Consider the following 18,422-nt stretch of genomic DNA (forward strand, 5'->3'; position numbering starts at 1 on the left):
AAACATGCTACTATGTGTTCCCTATCTGATCATTTTGCACCTCAAATCAGAAGTAAGTCATTTTCATCATAATCATCTCTGCAAGCTTGCCTCTCCAACATCGTTGTCACAGATCAATAGGCACTCTGCCTCTGAAAGTTTCACCGTCATGTGAGGAAAGCACAAGCGGGTTTTTTTTTTCTTCATACAGTCTGGAAATCTGTCCATGCATTCCTGGTTTCAACTTTGCTCTCTTGTCAGCTTTAAAATTTCAGTAAGATCCTTTTCCAGGCTTTATGAAATGTTATATAGACATTCATCTATTACTTTCATAAAATCTTAACTGGTTTATCTTAATATATCCAGAGAAACCAGACTATCCTGTGCTTTGAAGAAAGTTAGGAGGATGCCAATTGATTCAGAGCAGATTGGAATATGGGTTTGTAACTAAATAAAAGGGTAACTAGGGTGTGCTTTCTTGTGATTTACTATGAGAAACACATTGTGATTAGGATTCCTGATGACAGGGAAATTCTAATTTCCTTCTCAGCTTAATTATTTTGCAGATATCAAAGAGGCAATGAATGGATGAGGTAAACATTGGATTGAGCTGTCGTATGTATCTTATATGTGCTCACTCTGAATGGGGAGATGTGTGGATGAAAGGAGGGGTTAGGGAGGGAGGGAGGGAGAGAGAGAGAGAGAGAGAGAGAGAGAGACTACAAAGTGATCCTACAGACTTTGCTTCACCCATGGTATCCATATGCTTGCCACTCAAGACATTTAGCCAGGAGAGAGTATGGCTCTTAAAATATTTCCAGCAGACATGATGCAACCACAGTGAAACTGCCTCTAATTTAAATAGCTATTCTTTTCTGGATCCTGGTTTGTTTACCATTTTATTGCTTTTCTGCTTTTAGGGTTGTAAGTCACTCAGAATCCACCCTCAAACTGCTGATCTTTCTTACTGAGGAACTACTGCTAAACCCAAAGAAAATTTAATACTATAAATTAAAACTATGTTCCTTTTGGGCTCTTGGTATTTGTGAGCTTGGTTTTATTCTTGCAGATTTTTCTTTCCCCTCAGTGCTCTGGCACAAAGAAATGAGTTTTGTTTATATATAGCAGAGTTTCCTACCAGTCTTGTGTGAGTTTGGGCAAGAGGTACAAGTTACTAGTGGTTTCTTCTTTGATTAGCTTGCTATTGCCTGTGTTTATTTTGGTGATTCAGAGTTGGTTCCTGCTTACTGGTAAATAAGCGTGTAATAAGGAATGTTGTACTCTGGGTTGTTTAACCTTTTCTATGACCTTTGGTTATTTATTTTCAATGCTTCATAAGTGAAAGTTATTTCTTTATACCTGTCGTTGCCTGTATCAAAAGTGCCAAAGAATTCTTTTGTACTCTTGCCCTTAGCTTGTTCTAAGATATCTACAGCCTGGTAGGGGAACTTTTCTCTATGCTATAAAATTAATAGATTTTCCCTGTGTTGATGTTTGCGATTGTTTCTGCTAATCCTCCTTGTCCTACATAGAGGTTTTTTGCAATCTTTACATAGCATGTTATAAATAACTCCTGTTTTATTAGAAAATCAAGTCTGCAACTTTCTCCCTGAAGTTATTGGCCTGTCCTACCAGTCTGGAGAAGGTAGACATACTCCATATTCCTTCTCTGCAAATAGTGCCATCCAGTGGGATCTTGGAAGCATGGCTGACCCTACCTTATGTGTACCCTCCCTCCGGTGATCTGGAATGCCCCTACTCTTTTTAGCCTTCCAGAAAGCTATCAAGACCATATTTTTGCACTGATCTGGGGTAGACTGAGAACATCTTCAGCTGGTTGTTGGAGTATACCAAGGGGACAACTCACACGCTGGATTTTAGTGTCTTTGTGTTATTATGGTTTTATAGTTTAGGGTTTTTACTATAGTTGTGAGCTTGAAAGAGTTGTGTTTTAAGATGGGTGGCCAGACAAATGTTTCAATAAAATAAAATAAATTCCAATGGAAAGTTAAAACTACATTTATTGAGATTGTCTACAATAACAAAATTCTGCACCTCTGATCATGCTGTACCACCTCCCCCTTCTTATACTTCAGTGAATTAGGAAGGCATCTTCCTGAGCTCCTTCTGTATATTTTTTTCTGTATTGTGGACTTCAGAGAAGTTTAGCCTCTTCTCGCTTTGGTATGAGAGCTTGTGTATATGACATAATCATATTCCTTACTTTCTGTAATTGTTCCTCTGGCTTGGAGCCTAAAAGATGTAGGCTTAGATCTAGTTCTTGGGCACATAGACTTTTCTCCATTTTTCTCTTTCCCCTTCACTTCATTTTTTTTCTTTCCCACTGCTCCATTCCTCTTTTGGCCCCAAGCCCCAATGTCAACCTTGCAAGGTAGCCTAGATAAGAAGAACACCTAGACTTACTAGTTCTAACTTTATTATAAAGATACATTAACAGAAACTTGCAAGGCCAAATGTGCATCTCTCCCCTTCTTTACTTTTAAGTCAAAGACATTAGGAAGAGTCCTTTAGAGCCACAGTGGCACAGTGCAAGCTAACTCGCTGTTTAATGACAAGAGTTCTATCCTGACTGTCTCAAGGTTGACTCATCTTTCCATCCTTCTGAGGTCGGTAAAACAAGGACCCAGATAGTTGGCAATATGCTGAGTCTGTAAACCAGTTAGAAAGGGATGTAAAGCACTATAAAGTAGTATATAAGTCTACGCGTTACTGCTATTTGACCCACCTTTCTCCAGATGAAGCTGCTTCTTGTCTGTGACTCTTCCATCTGTCTTCCAAGCTCATTCCCACATACCATTCCACCCACAGAAGGTACCCCAGGCTTCAGAAATTTTTTTACACTTTGCATCACTTTTTCATTCTTGCTACTCTTTGAATCTTTTTTCAGTCTGGAATCTGGTAGAAAGTCTTCAAGCCTCTTCCTCCCTTCTCTTTCTATCCTTCCTTAGATCATCTCTTTGCAAAATTAGTATGTCATCTTTGACAGTAAGCAGGCAATTGACACTTTTCTGCAGCCATCTGACAGCTGCTGGGCAGCTGCACAAATGTGAAACTTGGAAGGAACATTGGTTCCTTCTGGTATGTGAGGACGTATTGTTGTTTCCAAATCTTGTGTCGGTGTGATGAGTCCTGCCTCTGTAACGTACCCTGAGACTCTGGGGGCATTCTGTTGATGTTTCTCTCTTTTTGCCTTTGTTTAGCTGTACATTGCCAACTTTTCCACCTGTATATTTAAAAAGTTGTACCATGAAACAATGGGTTGTAAGGCAAAACCGGATATCCACACTAGGGCTTGTTTCACAGTGCCTCTCTAAGTGTTTAAAGAATCAGCATATTGTGCCCAATAATCTGAGTCCTCATTTTACTGACCTCGGAAGGATGGAAGGCTGAGTGAACCTTGAGCTGTGAGAATCAAACTGCCGGCAATTGGCAGAATTAGTCTGCAGTACTGCATTCTAACTACTGCACCCCCATGGCTCATAGAAGTATAATATAAATGTTTTATATTGTATGAATTTGATTGACTCAGAGTGATTTGTCAAAGTCAACTGTTTGATATTGTACTCGGGCCAATTTTTTTTTTCTTGCTATAACAAATTTAATAGAAACAGACTGTAATTTTATGGTGGTGGGTTGTTGGGTTGTTGTGGGTTTTTTTTTTTGTTTTTTTTTTTTTGTTTTTTTTTTTTTGGTATCATGTAGCTTTTCTTTCAGGAAATGTACTTTTTTCTTTCATTCCACTGGGGCCTTTGTAGAAAGTTCCACAGATCAATATGGAGGGAGAGCGCATCGATATTTTGAATTCTCTTGAGATGGTTGGCCACATTGTCCTGCTTGATATCATACCTCGTTAGTCTTATGCACAGGGCACACAAACATCACTGTCATTTCGATTTTCAACATAATCAATTTATAGGTGTGCATTTTTCCTCACTGTTCAACACCTGAGGGCAGAAAAATTTAAAGTGACTTTGATATTTTCATAATTATTTCCTTGATTCTGAGAGGAGTAGGAAAAATATGGTATCATGCAGAATGATTGCAAATAAATGGTGACCGATCTTGAGGAATATTATTATTTTTCATTTAGGTGAACAAGAAAAACTTCAAGATGCAAAGGAAGACATGGCTTCATCCAGCATATATTTATACTATGAGATTTCCTACCAGAAGAGGTAAGGGTGGTAGAAGCATTTGGCAGATTCATTGAGGTTATTTTTCTGTTGGCGGCTGCTAATCGTAGTGCATTTATTATAATATAAAAGGGGGGAGAGTATAAAGGTATAGAAAGCAATGAAGAAAAAAACCCCAAGGACTGCTGAGTTTTTTTCCATGCAGAAGAATACAAGAAAAAGCTATCACCTCAACTTTTTCTTTTACATTTCTTGTAGGTACAAGCTGTTTCTACTGCAACACAATTAATCTAGTCATCAAAGCAGATAAGAGGGTGTTTTTTTTTGTTTGAAAAAAGTCCGGCAGTGGTTTCCAAATAGAAACAAAGCTGGATAAGTTCTTCTCTTTCATTTAAAACAGTAAGTTTTGCCATCTCTGCCAACCCCATCAGCTTAACCATCCTTTTCTTTTTGTCTTTCAATGAGTCAGGGCAACTGTTTGGAGCTGAGTGTTTTACTGGCCGGATGCCCTTCCTGTCACCAATGTAGAGTTTGCAATTGATATTTTCTCATTGTGCCCAGAGAGAAATATATGCAGCTACCTAGGATAGAACTCACAGCCTTCTGACCGTGAGGCAAGAGCTCCACCCCTAAGCCACTGCAGCACTCTTGACCATCCATTCTTCCATTGTGGGAATTGATGTGTCTTTCCATTTTTGCACATATAAGGTTCTGATTCTTGTGGTTCTTCCTTTCCAGCACCAGAAGTTCATAATATTAGTGGCTATTATGTAAGAGTACAGGTAGTCCTCAATTGATGACTACAACTGAACCCAAAATGTATGTTGCAAAGTGAGACAATTAAGTGAATTTTGTCCCATTTTACAATTTTTCCTGCCAGAGTTGTTAAGTGAATCTGGCTTCCCCATTGTCTTGGCTTGTCAGAAGGTTGCAAAAGGAGATCACATGACCCTGGGATGCCACAACCATCATACATATGAATCAATTGCCAAGCATCTGAATTTTTCTCATGTGACCACGGGGATGCTGCAAGTGTCATGTGAAAAACAGTCATAAGTCACTTTTTGAGTGCCTTTGTAAGTTTGAATATTCACTAAATGAACTGTTGTAAGTCGAGGACTACCTATAGTTGTCAGCTTCCTAGGGAGCGCAAAAAAATGGTTGCATTTTTTGTTTATGTCCTCATATGCTTGCTTATAGTATTGTATTGTGATGTATTAATATTTATTATTTAGATTAGATTCGATTATGTTGTTATGTTACGTTATATTTATATAGCACCTTTATTACTTTTACAAATAACTCAAAGCAACAAAATATCCAACACACTTTCCTTCTCCTATTTTCCACACAACAACAACCCGGCGAGGTGAGTTGGACCAAGAGAAAGTGACTGGCCCAAGGTCACCCAGCCGGCTTTCATGGCTCTGGTGGGACTTGAACTCATAGTCTCCTACTTTCTAGCCTGGTACCTTATCCACTAGACCAAACTAGCTTATGTCATTTCAGTTGAGATTCTCCCTCCCCCCCTCACATTTTTAAGACTGCCCTAATTCTAGCAACACAGCAATATAGAGAGAGCTAGGAGAGTTGCATCATTTGAAACTTTGCCTAACGTACAGTTATAAAAAACACAGAGTCGTTTTTTTTAGGCGCCCACTGAAACCCATTAAGTGATGCTATTCAAAAGTACAATCTGGTGGGTGGCTTTTAAAGGTAATCATGGCTTCCTCTGTCATTAGAAGCGCCAAGAAAGAGCTTTCACACTTTACATTTCTTCACCCAAAGGAGAATATTAAGCAACCAATTTTAAAAAATGATGAGGGTCCAAAACGTTCCCAAATTATACAGAACTATTGCTAAGTCAATTCCTTCATTTATTCTGAGCATCTCAATCCCCGTCAACTGAGGTTTTCTTCACACCTCTTCCGCGTGCTGCACATTATATGAGCACACAAGTTTGAAACCACTCTTAATATGCTTGTATAATTTGAGAAGACACAGATCTTTATATATAATATGTAAAAGTATATTAGGGTCAGGACCGTAAGGACATCAGGGGACAATTAGAGCAATAGAGAAGACGTTGCTTAATTGATGGGACCTGAAATATGCCAGCCTTGTCAGATTTTACAGGGTGGGAAGATGATTGGAAAAAGGTGATCCCACAAATATCCAGACACCCCCCCCCCATTTTTTGTGTGGATCTTATAGAAGATCTCCAGAACCTTCAATGCTAAGCAGAAGCTTCTTGATAACCAGTTTAGCTCTTGTAGCAGAAATTTTACATGGATGTCATCTGGCTGGACCAGTGGTGGATTCAGCCAGTTCGCACCACTTCGGGAGAATCGGTTGTTAGGTTTCTGAACAGCTTGGTGAACTGGTTGTTGAAAGAAATCATTAGGGCAGAGAACCGGTTATTAAATTATTTGAATCCCACCACTGGGCTGGACCTTTATCCCATGATGAAAAATTTTAGATTTTTTGAACTTACCTTTTGAGTCTGAACTTAACAGACTGCATTTTAGGTGGTTTGAGCAGCAAGAATGTGGGAATAAGCATATTTTATTCCTTTTATTTTCCTTTAACATGGAAAACTACTAAAATGGACATGTGTAATTGTAAGATTTTTTAAAAAATTTAAAATGGGCTTCTATCATTTTATAAATTGAGTTATTTTTTTAAAAGAAAAAGTTATTCAAGTGAAAAGAAATAAAAATATTCCACTGTATACCCATCAGAATGAGGAATTACCTGCAAAAGGTGATCACAAAATCATTTTCTTTCTACAGGGGAAATGACAGAAGTATGAGTTGGAGGTGGGCTTACATATCAGATTAATAATGTAGCTGATGCAGAAAATTCATAGCTGCAACATTTGCAGTATAAAGTTAGTTCCCCAGCTTTTGCCTCAAGGCTATAGAGAAGGACCTTCACCACATCTTACAGTAGATTACACAACTGATGATGGCCTGAAAAAGATTTATCCAGTGTGATATTCCATGGCATTGGTTTGTGTTTGTGTAAAGGGGGGGGTGTTTTAAGGAGCAAAACCAGTGACTTCAATCTTCAATACCAATGCCACTTTGGGTGATCCATTTGTGGCTGCCGAGCTCACTTTTTACAACCAATTCAAGATAATTCGTCCACTATTCAAATCATTGTATATTCAAGATAACTATGAATTATCATCACCCAATATGAGCTACTTATGATTCAGAAGTATCAGAATATTTTGTTTATTTGTATCCTGCCTTTATTATTGTTCACAAATAATTCAAGGTGGTGAACCTACCTTCCTATTTTCCCCACAGCAGTAACCCTGTGAAGTGGGTTGGGCTGAGAGAGAAGGATTTGTCCAGTGTCCTACCTGGCTTTTGTGCCTAAGGCTGGACTAGAATTCACAGTATCCTGGTTCCTAGCCTGGTGCCTTCACTATTAGATCAAACTGGCCCTCATCTTCAATTAGTGCCCCTAGCCACTGAAACCAATTTAAAAATAAATCTAAACACTTTATTAACTTATGTAAGGTTTTACAAGAGCTCATGCAGGAGTCTTATAGTTGTATATTTGGCATTGTCTGAATTTGCATTCGATTTGGCAATCTTGTGACATTGCAGGGTTTATTTTTCCCCTTAGTTTCATTGCACAATAAACGTTTGCATGCCCTTGACCTAGAAAATCAAAAAAGGTAAGCTTCTGTTGTTTAGCTTGTATCCTCCAAAACATTCAAAAACAGGCTGAGTGATGTGACAGCTGGGAAAATAGATCTTCTCAAGGCCATGAAGGAACCCATTTGGCACGCAATTTGTTTATTCACTATCCTGCATTGATTGTTTTTAAATGTATAGAGTACTTAATTTAAAAGTTATGAGTATGGTGGTCTTAAACAATTCACTAAACGAGATAACATTTTCTAAGATCTTTAGAATGGCATATAGAGATGATACTCAATTCAACTTCTTCAATCAACATCTCTATATTATTGAAGCTCTCTTTGCCATGACCTTTACCTGGCCAAAACTGTGCCTCACATTATAGGGCAACAATTTTTTAATCAAGATACCTTAAATGGCACTTGCAGACTGTGTCCAAAATCCAGAATTAATTTCTCCTGAGAAATGAAATTTGGGGAAATCATTGCTATTTGAGTGCTACTGAGTGCTGTTATGCTGCTGTGCTCCTGCTACAATGACATGATCTTCATTTGCAACATTTTGTGACAATTTCCCAGCCAATCTTGCAATCCTTCCTCTACCTAGCAACAAGCAATTGACTTATCAAGTGATTCTTACAGAAGAATTTTTTTAAGATGCACAAAGAAAGGCCTGGATATTTTTACTGCTTTATGTATCTTTTCTCTGGCCCAAAGAAATTGAGTGTGTATCTACATACAGTCTCTGTTCACTTACATCCACCTACACGTCTTCAAAACAATCCTGTGAGGTAGAGTGAGCTGTTGTGACTATAGATGGAGTAGAAAATTGGATTTCCCTCGTGTCAGTCAAATATATTAGTTATACTCCTTGCCCATTCTATTGCATTTTTCAATTGCTTCCTACTCTGAAACTGAGACCTTACTTTGGCCACCAGAGATCAGGTAGATGGTTTTGTAGTCTCAGTTAACGCGTTAATAACTGAGGAGACAGCTGCGTTCAGTAACTATTAACGGTAACCATTAGAACAGAACAGAACAAGCCCATCTGACAGCTCATTTATATTAGGACTGTCAGATAGGGAACCAATGAGAGGGCTGTATTTTTCCCGCCAGCCGACAGGCGCATCTGGACCAATCAGGGCTACTTCTGTGTCCTTGTGTCTCCAAAGGACACAATGCCCCTTCCCCCCAGATTGCGCACGCGTAGTCTTGTAGATAATTAGGCCGTCAGCGCTTGCGCACAGATCGTCTTAGAACGGGTGTGTCCATCGACCAAGGAGGAGTGACGAGCGGCTGAGGTGGGCGAATAGGAGCCATGGCGAGGACTGGATGACCGGCCCCACTGCAGGAGTGGCGGTGAATGGTAAGTCAGCCGTCAACATCGCAACGGGCGACGCTGGTCAAATAGTGGAGGGTTGCGTACCTTTTTGCCAGCAGGCGGCGTCCCGGTTGCCAACAGGAGCTGGTGCAAACAGCAGGCTAGGGGCCTTCTCTGCTTCGCGACGGCGCAGTTGATTTATATGGCGATGCCACAGTCTCCCATCAGCGAGTTGGACCCTGTAAGAACAGGGCCCGGTTGCCTCTGTAATGCAGCCTGACAGCCATTTGGGGTCGCCTGCGAAGTTCTCGACAAATACCCCCTCATCCACCAGAAAAAACCTAAGGGGGGTCCCAAAGTGGAAATCGGCAGGGTGGTACGCAGGGTGGAGACGGTCCACGATGGTCCTGAGCCTGCGGCCCATTAAAATCTCTGCAGGGCTTGTGCCAGTTGTTAGGCAGGGTGTGGAGTGCTGAGTACGAAGGTACGTGGTGATTTTGGTGGACCAAGGGAGTTGCCCCATGAGTTTGACGGCTTCCTTAGCCGAGCGCACAGCTCGTTCGGCCAAGCCATTCCTCGCAGGGTGAAATGGGGCAACCTGAGCATGGCGAATGCCAAGGTCTGCCAAGTAGGTTTGGAAGGATTCAAATGTAAATTGAGAGCCATTATCGGAGACTAGGATGTCTGGCAGGCCGTGGGTTGTGAATAGGTTGTCCAAAATTTGAATGGTAGACCCTGAGGTGGTACTCTGCATGGGGAAAAGTTCGACCCATTTTGACAGGGCATCTACAACAATAAGGAAAGTGTGTCCCTCGATGGGACCCATGAAATCAAAGTGAATACGACTCCAGGGTCCTATGGGGAGTTCCCAGTCCCTGTGTGGAACGGCGTAAGGCGCTGGGCACACACACTGACAAGAAGGGCATTGTTGCACCCACTTCGAGATATCGGTGTCCATAGAGGGCCACCAGACATAGCAGCGGCCGAGGGATTTCATCCGCACAATGCCCAGGTGGCCCTCATGGAGGCGGGTCAAAATAGACAGGCGGAGGGAGGTGGGAACTACAACACGAGAGCTCCAGAGGATGCAACCCTGCATAACGGAGAGTTTGTCACATCGGTGAAGGTAAGGTAGGAAATCAGGGTCCTTGAGATCCGGTGGCCAACCCCTGCGCACAGCGTCCAGCACCTTGGAGAGGACAGGGTCCTTTAAGGAGAACTGGGTTATATTGGTGGCAGACAAGGGGAGGTGTAAGTCTTCAATGAGGCAGATAGATGTAGATGGGGCAGGGTCGGAGACTAACACAGGCAGTGGGCAGCAGCTTAACGCATCAGCGTGCCCCATGTGGTTGCCTGGCCTATGTGCCAAAGTGTAGGAATAGGCAGCCAAGACCTCTGCCCAGCGTGACATGCACGGGGAGATAATGGGAGTGGTAGGTCCGTTTCCTGCGAGGATGCCTAAAACGGGTTTATGGTCGGTCAGGAGTTGAAAAGGATGATCATACAAGTAATGATGAAAACTTTTTATACCCACAACAGCAGCCAGGGCTTCTTTATCCAACTGATTGTAATTACGTTCAGGCTTGGATAAAGTGCGGGAGTAAAACGCAATAGGGGCCTCCGACCCATCGGGGTATGAGTGGCTCAAAACAGCCCCAACCCCAAAGGGGGAGGCATCACAGGCAAGAATGAGGGGCAAGGTCTCATTGTGTTGAACTAAGATGGGGCAGAAGTTAGCAATTTCCTGACAGCTGCGAGCGCATGGGCCTCGCGGCTCGTCCAGGTCCACTGAGCGGACCTGTCCAGCAACTGATGGAGTGGCTCCACTACAGAAGCATTATGGGAGATAAATGAAGAATAGAAATTTAAGAGACCCCAAAAGGCCTGTAATTCGGTCTTATTGTAGGGCGTAGGGACCGAGATGATGGCATCGATTTTAGATGGCGTGGGGTGGATGCCGTGTTGGTCGATTAGAAAACCCAGGAATTCAACTGAAGGCACTCCTAAGTGGCATTTGGAATGTTTCAAATGGAGTCCGGAAGCACAGAAATGGCTTAAAACGGCCTGTAGTTTGTCGACGAGTCCTGGTCGGTCAGGTGCGTCGATCAGGACATTGTCAAAATACGGGACGATCCCGGGGATACCATGGAGAAACTGCTCCATCAAATTTTGGAAAATGCCGGATGCGACGCTAATGCCAAATTGTAGGCGACGGCATTTAAAAGCACCGTGGTGCATGACTATAGTCTGCACAGCCACGGTGGTGTCGTCAACAGGGAGTTGCTGGTACATCTGCAGCGCCTTATTCATGGTAGATTTAAAGTCAGTGCAGATCCGTATGGATCCATCAGGCTTAAGGGGAATTACAATAGGTGTCTCCCACTTGGAGTGGTCAACTGGCTCTAAAATCCCTTGGGCCAGGAGCTTATCTATCTCTGCATTGACCTTCCCTTTTAACGTGAGCAGAACCCGGCAAGCCTTAAGGTGAATGGGTGCCACATGCGTGTCCAGATTCAGGGAAATAGGACTGCCTTTATAAACGCCCAAGGAAGGGTGGAACACATCAGCGAATTCTTGAATTAAGGACTCGAATCCATCCCCCAGGAGGGTTGAATGGATGCCAGTGACCGAGAGCCCTAAAGCCCAGAACCAATCCAGTCCCAGTAAAGAAGCAAGAGGGTCCTGGACAACAATGAGGGGTAGAATACCCTGAAATTGGCCATATTGAACAAGGAAATGGCCGTAGTCCAGGATAGGGATTGGGTTTCCCTGATAGTCCTTTAAACAGCAGGTGGAAGGCAGCAACTGGTGGCGCTGGAAATGAGGGAGGAGGCTGCATAATGTGTCCCAAGAGATGATAGACTTAGCAGAGCCCGTGTCCAGTTCCATAGAGCAGGGCTGGCCTTCTAGGGAAATCTGGAGGTGTAGCTTACCACGACCACCCAAGGGGGTGGATGCAGAGTCAATGGCCCACTCGGAATGGGCGTCTTCTGTGTACTCAATGGCAAAACAGTTTTGACGCCGTGTAGTTGGTGGGACGGAACCACGGCAGGTGGATGAAGAGTAGTCCTCGGAACGGTGGTCGGGGGCGGTGGAATGGCAGGCCGACGCAATGTGCCCTTTCTTTCCACACCTGCAGCAGATAGCCGATTTAAATTTGCAGGTGGACCGCAAGTGTTTTCCACCGCAGCTCAAACAGCTCGAACGTCGGTTTGAAAGGGACCGCCATTGTGGGACAGTAGTTTGAGGCGATCAATGGCGAGGTCTACATCAGATTTAATTGAGTCAGCATCTTGTTGGTAGTGGACAGAGGAAGTCAGGGAGGGTGCAGGAGTGGCCATCTGGAAACGGTGGATTTCAGTGGTAGATTGTTCGGCCATTTCTGAGGCGCGAGCTTCATCCACTGCCGATCTTTAATGAGAGCTCAGAGCAGGTGAGGATTTGTTGTTGTAATCTTAAGTCCTTGAGTCCATAAATGAATTGCTCAAGGAGCAACTCATCCAAGTCGCCGAACTCGCAGTGGATAGCGGCAGTCCTGAGGGAGGCAATGTAGTGGCTGATAGATTCTCCCTCAGACTGGACACATTTCCGAAACTGCTGTCGCCGGGCGAAACGGGACGGGGTAGGAGCATAGTGGGACTGGAACCTTGTAAGGAGCAGGTCCCAAGGAATGGTGTGAACCGGGGTCGATGCAAGAGCCCGAGCCGTGGCGAACATGTCAGTGCCACAGTAGTTGAAGAAAACACCGCGCTTTCACTCAAGGGGAAGCTCAGTGAGATCGTGAGCCTGGAAAAAACATTCAAAGCTCTCAAGGAAAGCGTCCCAAGATTTTGCCTCAGGGCGATAGGCGGAAAAAACGGTAGAGGTAGCCATAGCAGATAAGTGCGGTGATTCTGTGGAAGACACCTTCATCGCCAGTTTTGTAGTCTCAACACGTCAATAACTGAGGAGACAGCTGCGTTCAGTAACTATTTATTAACGGTAACCATTAGAACAGAACAGAGAACAAGCCCATCTGACAGCTCATTTATATCAGGGCTGTCAGATGGAGAACCAATGAGAGGGGTGTATTTTTCCCATCTAGACCAATCAGGGCTACTTCGAAGGACACAACAGATGGGTCTTGCCCTAACCTTCAGGAGGCCATGTCATCCTATTTTTAAACTTTATTTGATAGTTTCCTAGAACTCAATGGAGAAGCCATCAGGGAATTCTAAACTGTACTGAGGTGAAAACGGCAGCATACAACATTGTGATTAAATTAATTATTTAAATTAAATAATTTTGAGCGTAATTGTTTCACATGAAAGGAGAAGTCGTCAAGAGTCAAGAGTTGATACCAAACATTGTTGGGATGGGGCAAGGAGGATGAGAGATGAAGAAATGGAGGATGTAAGAGTTACACATCTTCAGAACCATAAGTAAAGATCAGAATGAAAAGACAAGAAAAGATGGAGAAAGAAAGGGTAGATCAGCTTGAGAATATGTATGTTGCAAACACAAATTAGTGCAAGACTTCCTCAATACAGCAATACCCATCTTCAACAACAAGATCTCAACAGAGAAAAAGCAAGGCAAAATTGCACGAGTTACATAATGTATGTTAGTGCCATGGCCAAAGTTTGCCTTTACTGTCATGCATTCTTATTCCCTGGAGAAACTGCCAATGTTTGCTGTATGAAGGGAAAGATCACGATAGGCAATTTGCAATCTCTGCCTAATGAACTCCTCAATTTAGATAGCAATGATGAACCTATTGCAAATGAGTTCAGGAAGAACATCAGAAAATATAGCTGCCTCTTCTAAATGACATCCTTTGGTGCCAACAAAGTCCTTCCAGTGAGGGATGCTTGGAATCCTGTGATTATTCAAGGGCCAATCCATCATTATAGTGGGCATTTAATGCCAGACCCCAACCAGCAAGCCAAATGTATTCAATTTTACTTCGTGCACCAAGACAGAGTAGAATTTCTCCACAATGATGGGAACTCAACATGAAATTGTTGAATTATTAGAAACTGCTATGACAACAAAATCTGTACATTGCGTCCTTTCAACTTGCAAAAGAACAAATTTGAGACATGCCAGAAGCTTCCATTATCATTGATCCTGATGGAAGACCAGCATTTGAACAGGAGAGAAGATTTAATGCACAAATTGGCAACAAAGTCACTGTCATTATACCAGACAACTCTGAGACACAACCAATATCACAGAACATTATGATGAAAGAACAAGGAGGAGTTTTGCAAATAATTTAAGGGTCATGACACTTTCAGTACACACTTTTCTTTCCTTTTGGAGATGACGGCTAGATCCGAATGATGAACAACAAGAAACTAGCAGCGATGTGTTACTATGCATATCAAATAATGAATCATTAGAATGAATGTAATAATCTTCTAAAAAGAGGATGTCTGTTGCAACAATATGTGGTTGACCAGATTGAAGGTGAGAAACTGAGTTACATCCAAATCAATCAAGCAACCTTTAGATGAACAACATACAGAGGCCTGATGGATGCTTTGAATGATGATGATGATTTCAGAAACATCAGACGGTGCATCATCCTCTCTTCAACATTTGTTGGAGGACCAAAAACGATAAGAAAAAAATAGAGAGTGGGAAAATAAATTTGTTCATGGAAGAATATTCATATTCCCATTCTGGGATAGTACCTAAACAATGCTAAATAGCTCATGAAAAAAATAGACATTTATATGCCAGTTTAAAGGATCTGTAGATCTAACTTATCAGCCTTACTGTTCATTTGTATTGCATTTGTTGTCTTTACCAAAGACCTGTCTTGGCCTGCAATTCATCTGATTGATGCTACTTTTTAAATGTACAAAACTCCATTTTGGGAGAGAAGGATAGCCTGTCAACCAACCCCCACGTCCATCACTCTATATAATCAATGTGAAAGTGCCACCTCATTGTTCTCCTTCTTCTATCTCATCCAATTGCCTTGCCAGTTAATTGGTGTGTTTCCTTGAGCCAAAAGCTCTTGGAAAGAGATTTTGTGTATTCCCTGACTTCTTTTCCTAACTGATTGTTTTTCAATTAAATTGTTAATAGCCATTATTACCTAAAGGAAGCATAGCCACCTAGCTCTAGTGTCACTAATGACTCAAAAACCTGTGATTGCTTTATTGCACTGGAGCATTTAAACATAAAAGGAATGGGGATATTTAAAATATAATCAGGACAGTTTGTAAGAGAGATACTAACTAGATTTGTACATTGTGCTAAGTCATGGCTTATTCTACATGATTTGTCTAGTAGGCTGCCATTGACTGGGTTCATACAATATGCTAAGCTATTATAAACCATGAGACTTCACCTCATGTCTGCTGGAGGGTGGTTGATTAAGTGAGGTTGTTCTGAATACAAAAATTGTATTACACAAGTCAATCTGGACTGCAAACTACATTTTCTATTCAACAAGTTTTAGTCAGCAATGTCAATATAACAAATAAATATGGAAGGATGAGGCTAGTAATCTATTTCAATAATTCTGTAGCTTAGATCCATATACAGTTAACTAATATTAATCTGCTAATATACCCATGTTTAGTAATAGTTATTAAGATTTGTATTCATATTTCATAAAAATGACTTTCTTTTCACAATATCTTTGGTTTTGAAAGCAATGAGACAACTGGGTAGATAAAGAAAAAACTGGTAGGTTAGAAAAATTATGTAAATAAAGTCCCTCCGTTATAGTCATCTGACATTATCTGAAAAAAAATGGAATAATTCTTTCTTGTTGTAACTAAAAGGATATTAGGGCATGATGATAGGTAGGTAGATAGGTAGGTATTGATATATGTGCCAAAAAGATGGGGCTTCAGTCATGCAGTCACAACCACTATCATGGTTTTATTTAATGTTATAAACTTTTTAAAAAATCTTGAAACCTCCTTGGAAGCAGTTCTTTTCACACACTAGCTGTTTGCACATGAAAATGGAGTTTTCTTTACTCTGCTGCTCATTATTTAATTTCCTATTTCTTTGTGGGGGGGTCTCTTTATTTTTGAAACTTTTTAAAATTTATTTTTATGCTTAAAAGGCAAATGCTTATATCTATATCTTGTATGTATGTATGTATGTAGGTATCTCTCTCTCTCTCTCTCTCTCTCTCTCTCTCTCTCTCTCTCTCTCTCTCTCTATCATCTATCTATCTATCATCTATCTGGTTGGCTGGCTGGCTGCCTGTTTATCTGACTGTCTATCTAGCTATCTAGATACAGTATCTCTATCATCTATCTATCTATCTATTTATCATCACCATCACCATGCCCTAATATCCTTTTAAGTTATTAGAAAAAAGAATTATCCCATTTTTTCCAGATAATTTCACCAGGGGAAAGATAAATGGTTGTTTATTAAAAGTGTACATAATAATAATAATAATAATAATATCCCCGGTGAGGCACTGCCCTATGTGCTCAGATGAGAGCTATGCCTGAGGTCTCATCAGAGGAATCAGACGAAGAGTGTCTCACTCATAAAAATTACGGTGAGACATAAATTACATAAATCCATACTTGGCTCGGTCACCACCTGGGTTAACAAGGACCATGCTAGATGTTGGAGCTCCTGGACATCTGATGAAAAATGGGCTACAGAACTATTGGCTGAGCAACCAGGGCCAGTAGCTGCAAAAGTACTGGAAGAAAAGGTATTTACCGGTCACAAATATACAGTAATTGTAAACAAAGAAATAATATATGTTCAAAAATGTGCAATCCATCATCCAGTTTCCTTGATAAATATAGATGCAAAAATATTGACTGTGACCTTGGTTTATAGATTACAGAAAACATTATCTTTGATTATCCATCCTTAACAACCTGGATCCATAAAAGGGGTTACTAATGATACACTACTAATTAACTTTCTGCATTTTCAATTCAGAAATATTGAAACCTGTGATAGTTTTTCAGGATGAAGAAAAAGCCCTTGATATACTGCAATGAAAATTTTGAATCTCTTTTCAATACATTAATTCCTTTTTAAAGTATTATTTGGATCACTATTTGGTACTTTATTCCTTTTCGTAAGGTTATTGCAAATGCAGTTACCTCTTCATCTATCAAAAGGTGTTGTGGAACTCATCATGGATGTTTTTAATCTCCTTTTTAATTTGGGCCTGCAATCATTTATCTGCCATATTAGGCATATCATTGGCTGAGGTTGAACAACTGAATTAATTCATGAAAAGAAGTAGATAAAATGAACAAGAAGTGTTTATGTGCATTGGTGATATTGTGTGCTATTCAAATTATTTTCATTTATGTGTTTATTTTTCAATTAATTCAAATAATTGTCCAATACTTTCTGTAGGTTTTAATCTTTTTATGGAAATGTTTAAAAATAAAAATGGGTTTACTTGTTGTTTGGATTATTTTAAATATTTGGGCATAAATATTCCAAAGTAATTTACTTTATTTTTGGATGTAATCTACTTCGCAAATAAAAATTGATAAAACACATAGTTAAAATCCCATTAATTTTATAATAAAATACAAATATTTTAAAAAATTGAATATTATTTCAAGAGTGCTATTTATAGAGAAGTATTGTTCTGCTAAAACATTTTAAGTAGAAATATTCTATACAAAGGACAGCTCACTTTGTTTTGCTTATCTAAATTTCAGCTGTCATATAATGATAAGCATTTTAATTTTCCTGTCTTTTAGCTGTGTCATTTTGACTTGTATTTTCATCACTAAAAATTGAAAGAAACGTTAGAAGATGTCAGAAGGAAAATATATTATTATACACAGTATAATATATTATGAATATATTATTCATAAAGTAACCATATACCATGAGAATACTCAGTTTGAAAATTGCAAAGTTTAGTTTACTTTACTTTAGTTTACTGAAGTCATGAACAATCAGAGGTATTAATTCAACTTATTGCCAGCCATTTTTTAAAAAAATCTTTTCAGTTATTACCCTAAATTGAAAAACATTCAATTAAACTTCATTTTGATTTCACAGTTTGGACCAGAAGCATTAACAGTGTCTCAAACAAAATTGTGGATTTATTAGGAATAGTGGGCAGCAAACAAATGTTATTTTTCAATGTTGATAGACTGTGTAACCACAGATTTATAATCCTAGTTTTCTAGTATGATCTTAAATAGGAAATAAACATAGGTCCTAAAGAGTGGTGGTTTCCGGATCCCGGTGCAACCGGTATGGTGCAACGGGGCTGGGCGTCCACCACATGCATGCACGGACCACATGCGCAGCATGCACATGTGTACTTAACATCCGCAATGCTCCAGCTGCTCGGCGG

Source organism: Natrix helvetica, assembly GCF_964273705.1.
Source record: "Natrix helvetica genome assembly, chromosome: 3".
NCBI lineage: Eukaryota > Metazoa > Chordata > Lepidosauria > Squamata > Natricidae > Natrix > Natrix helvetica.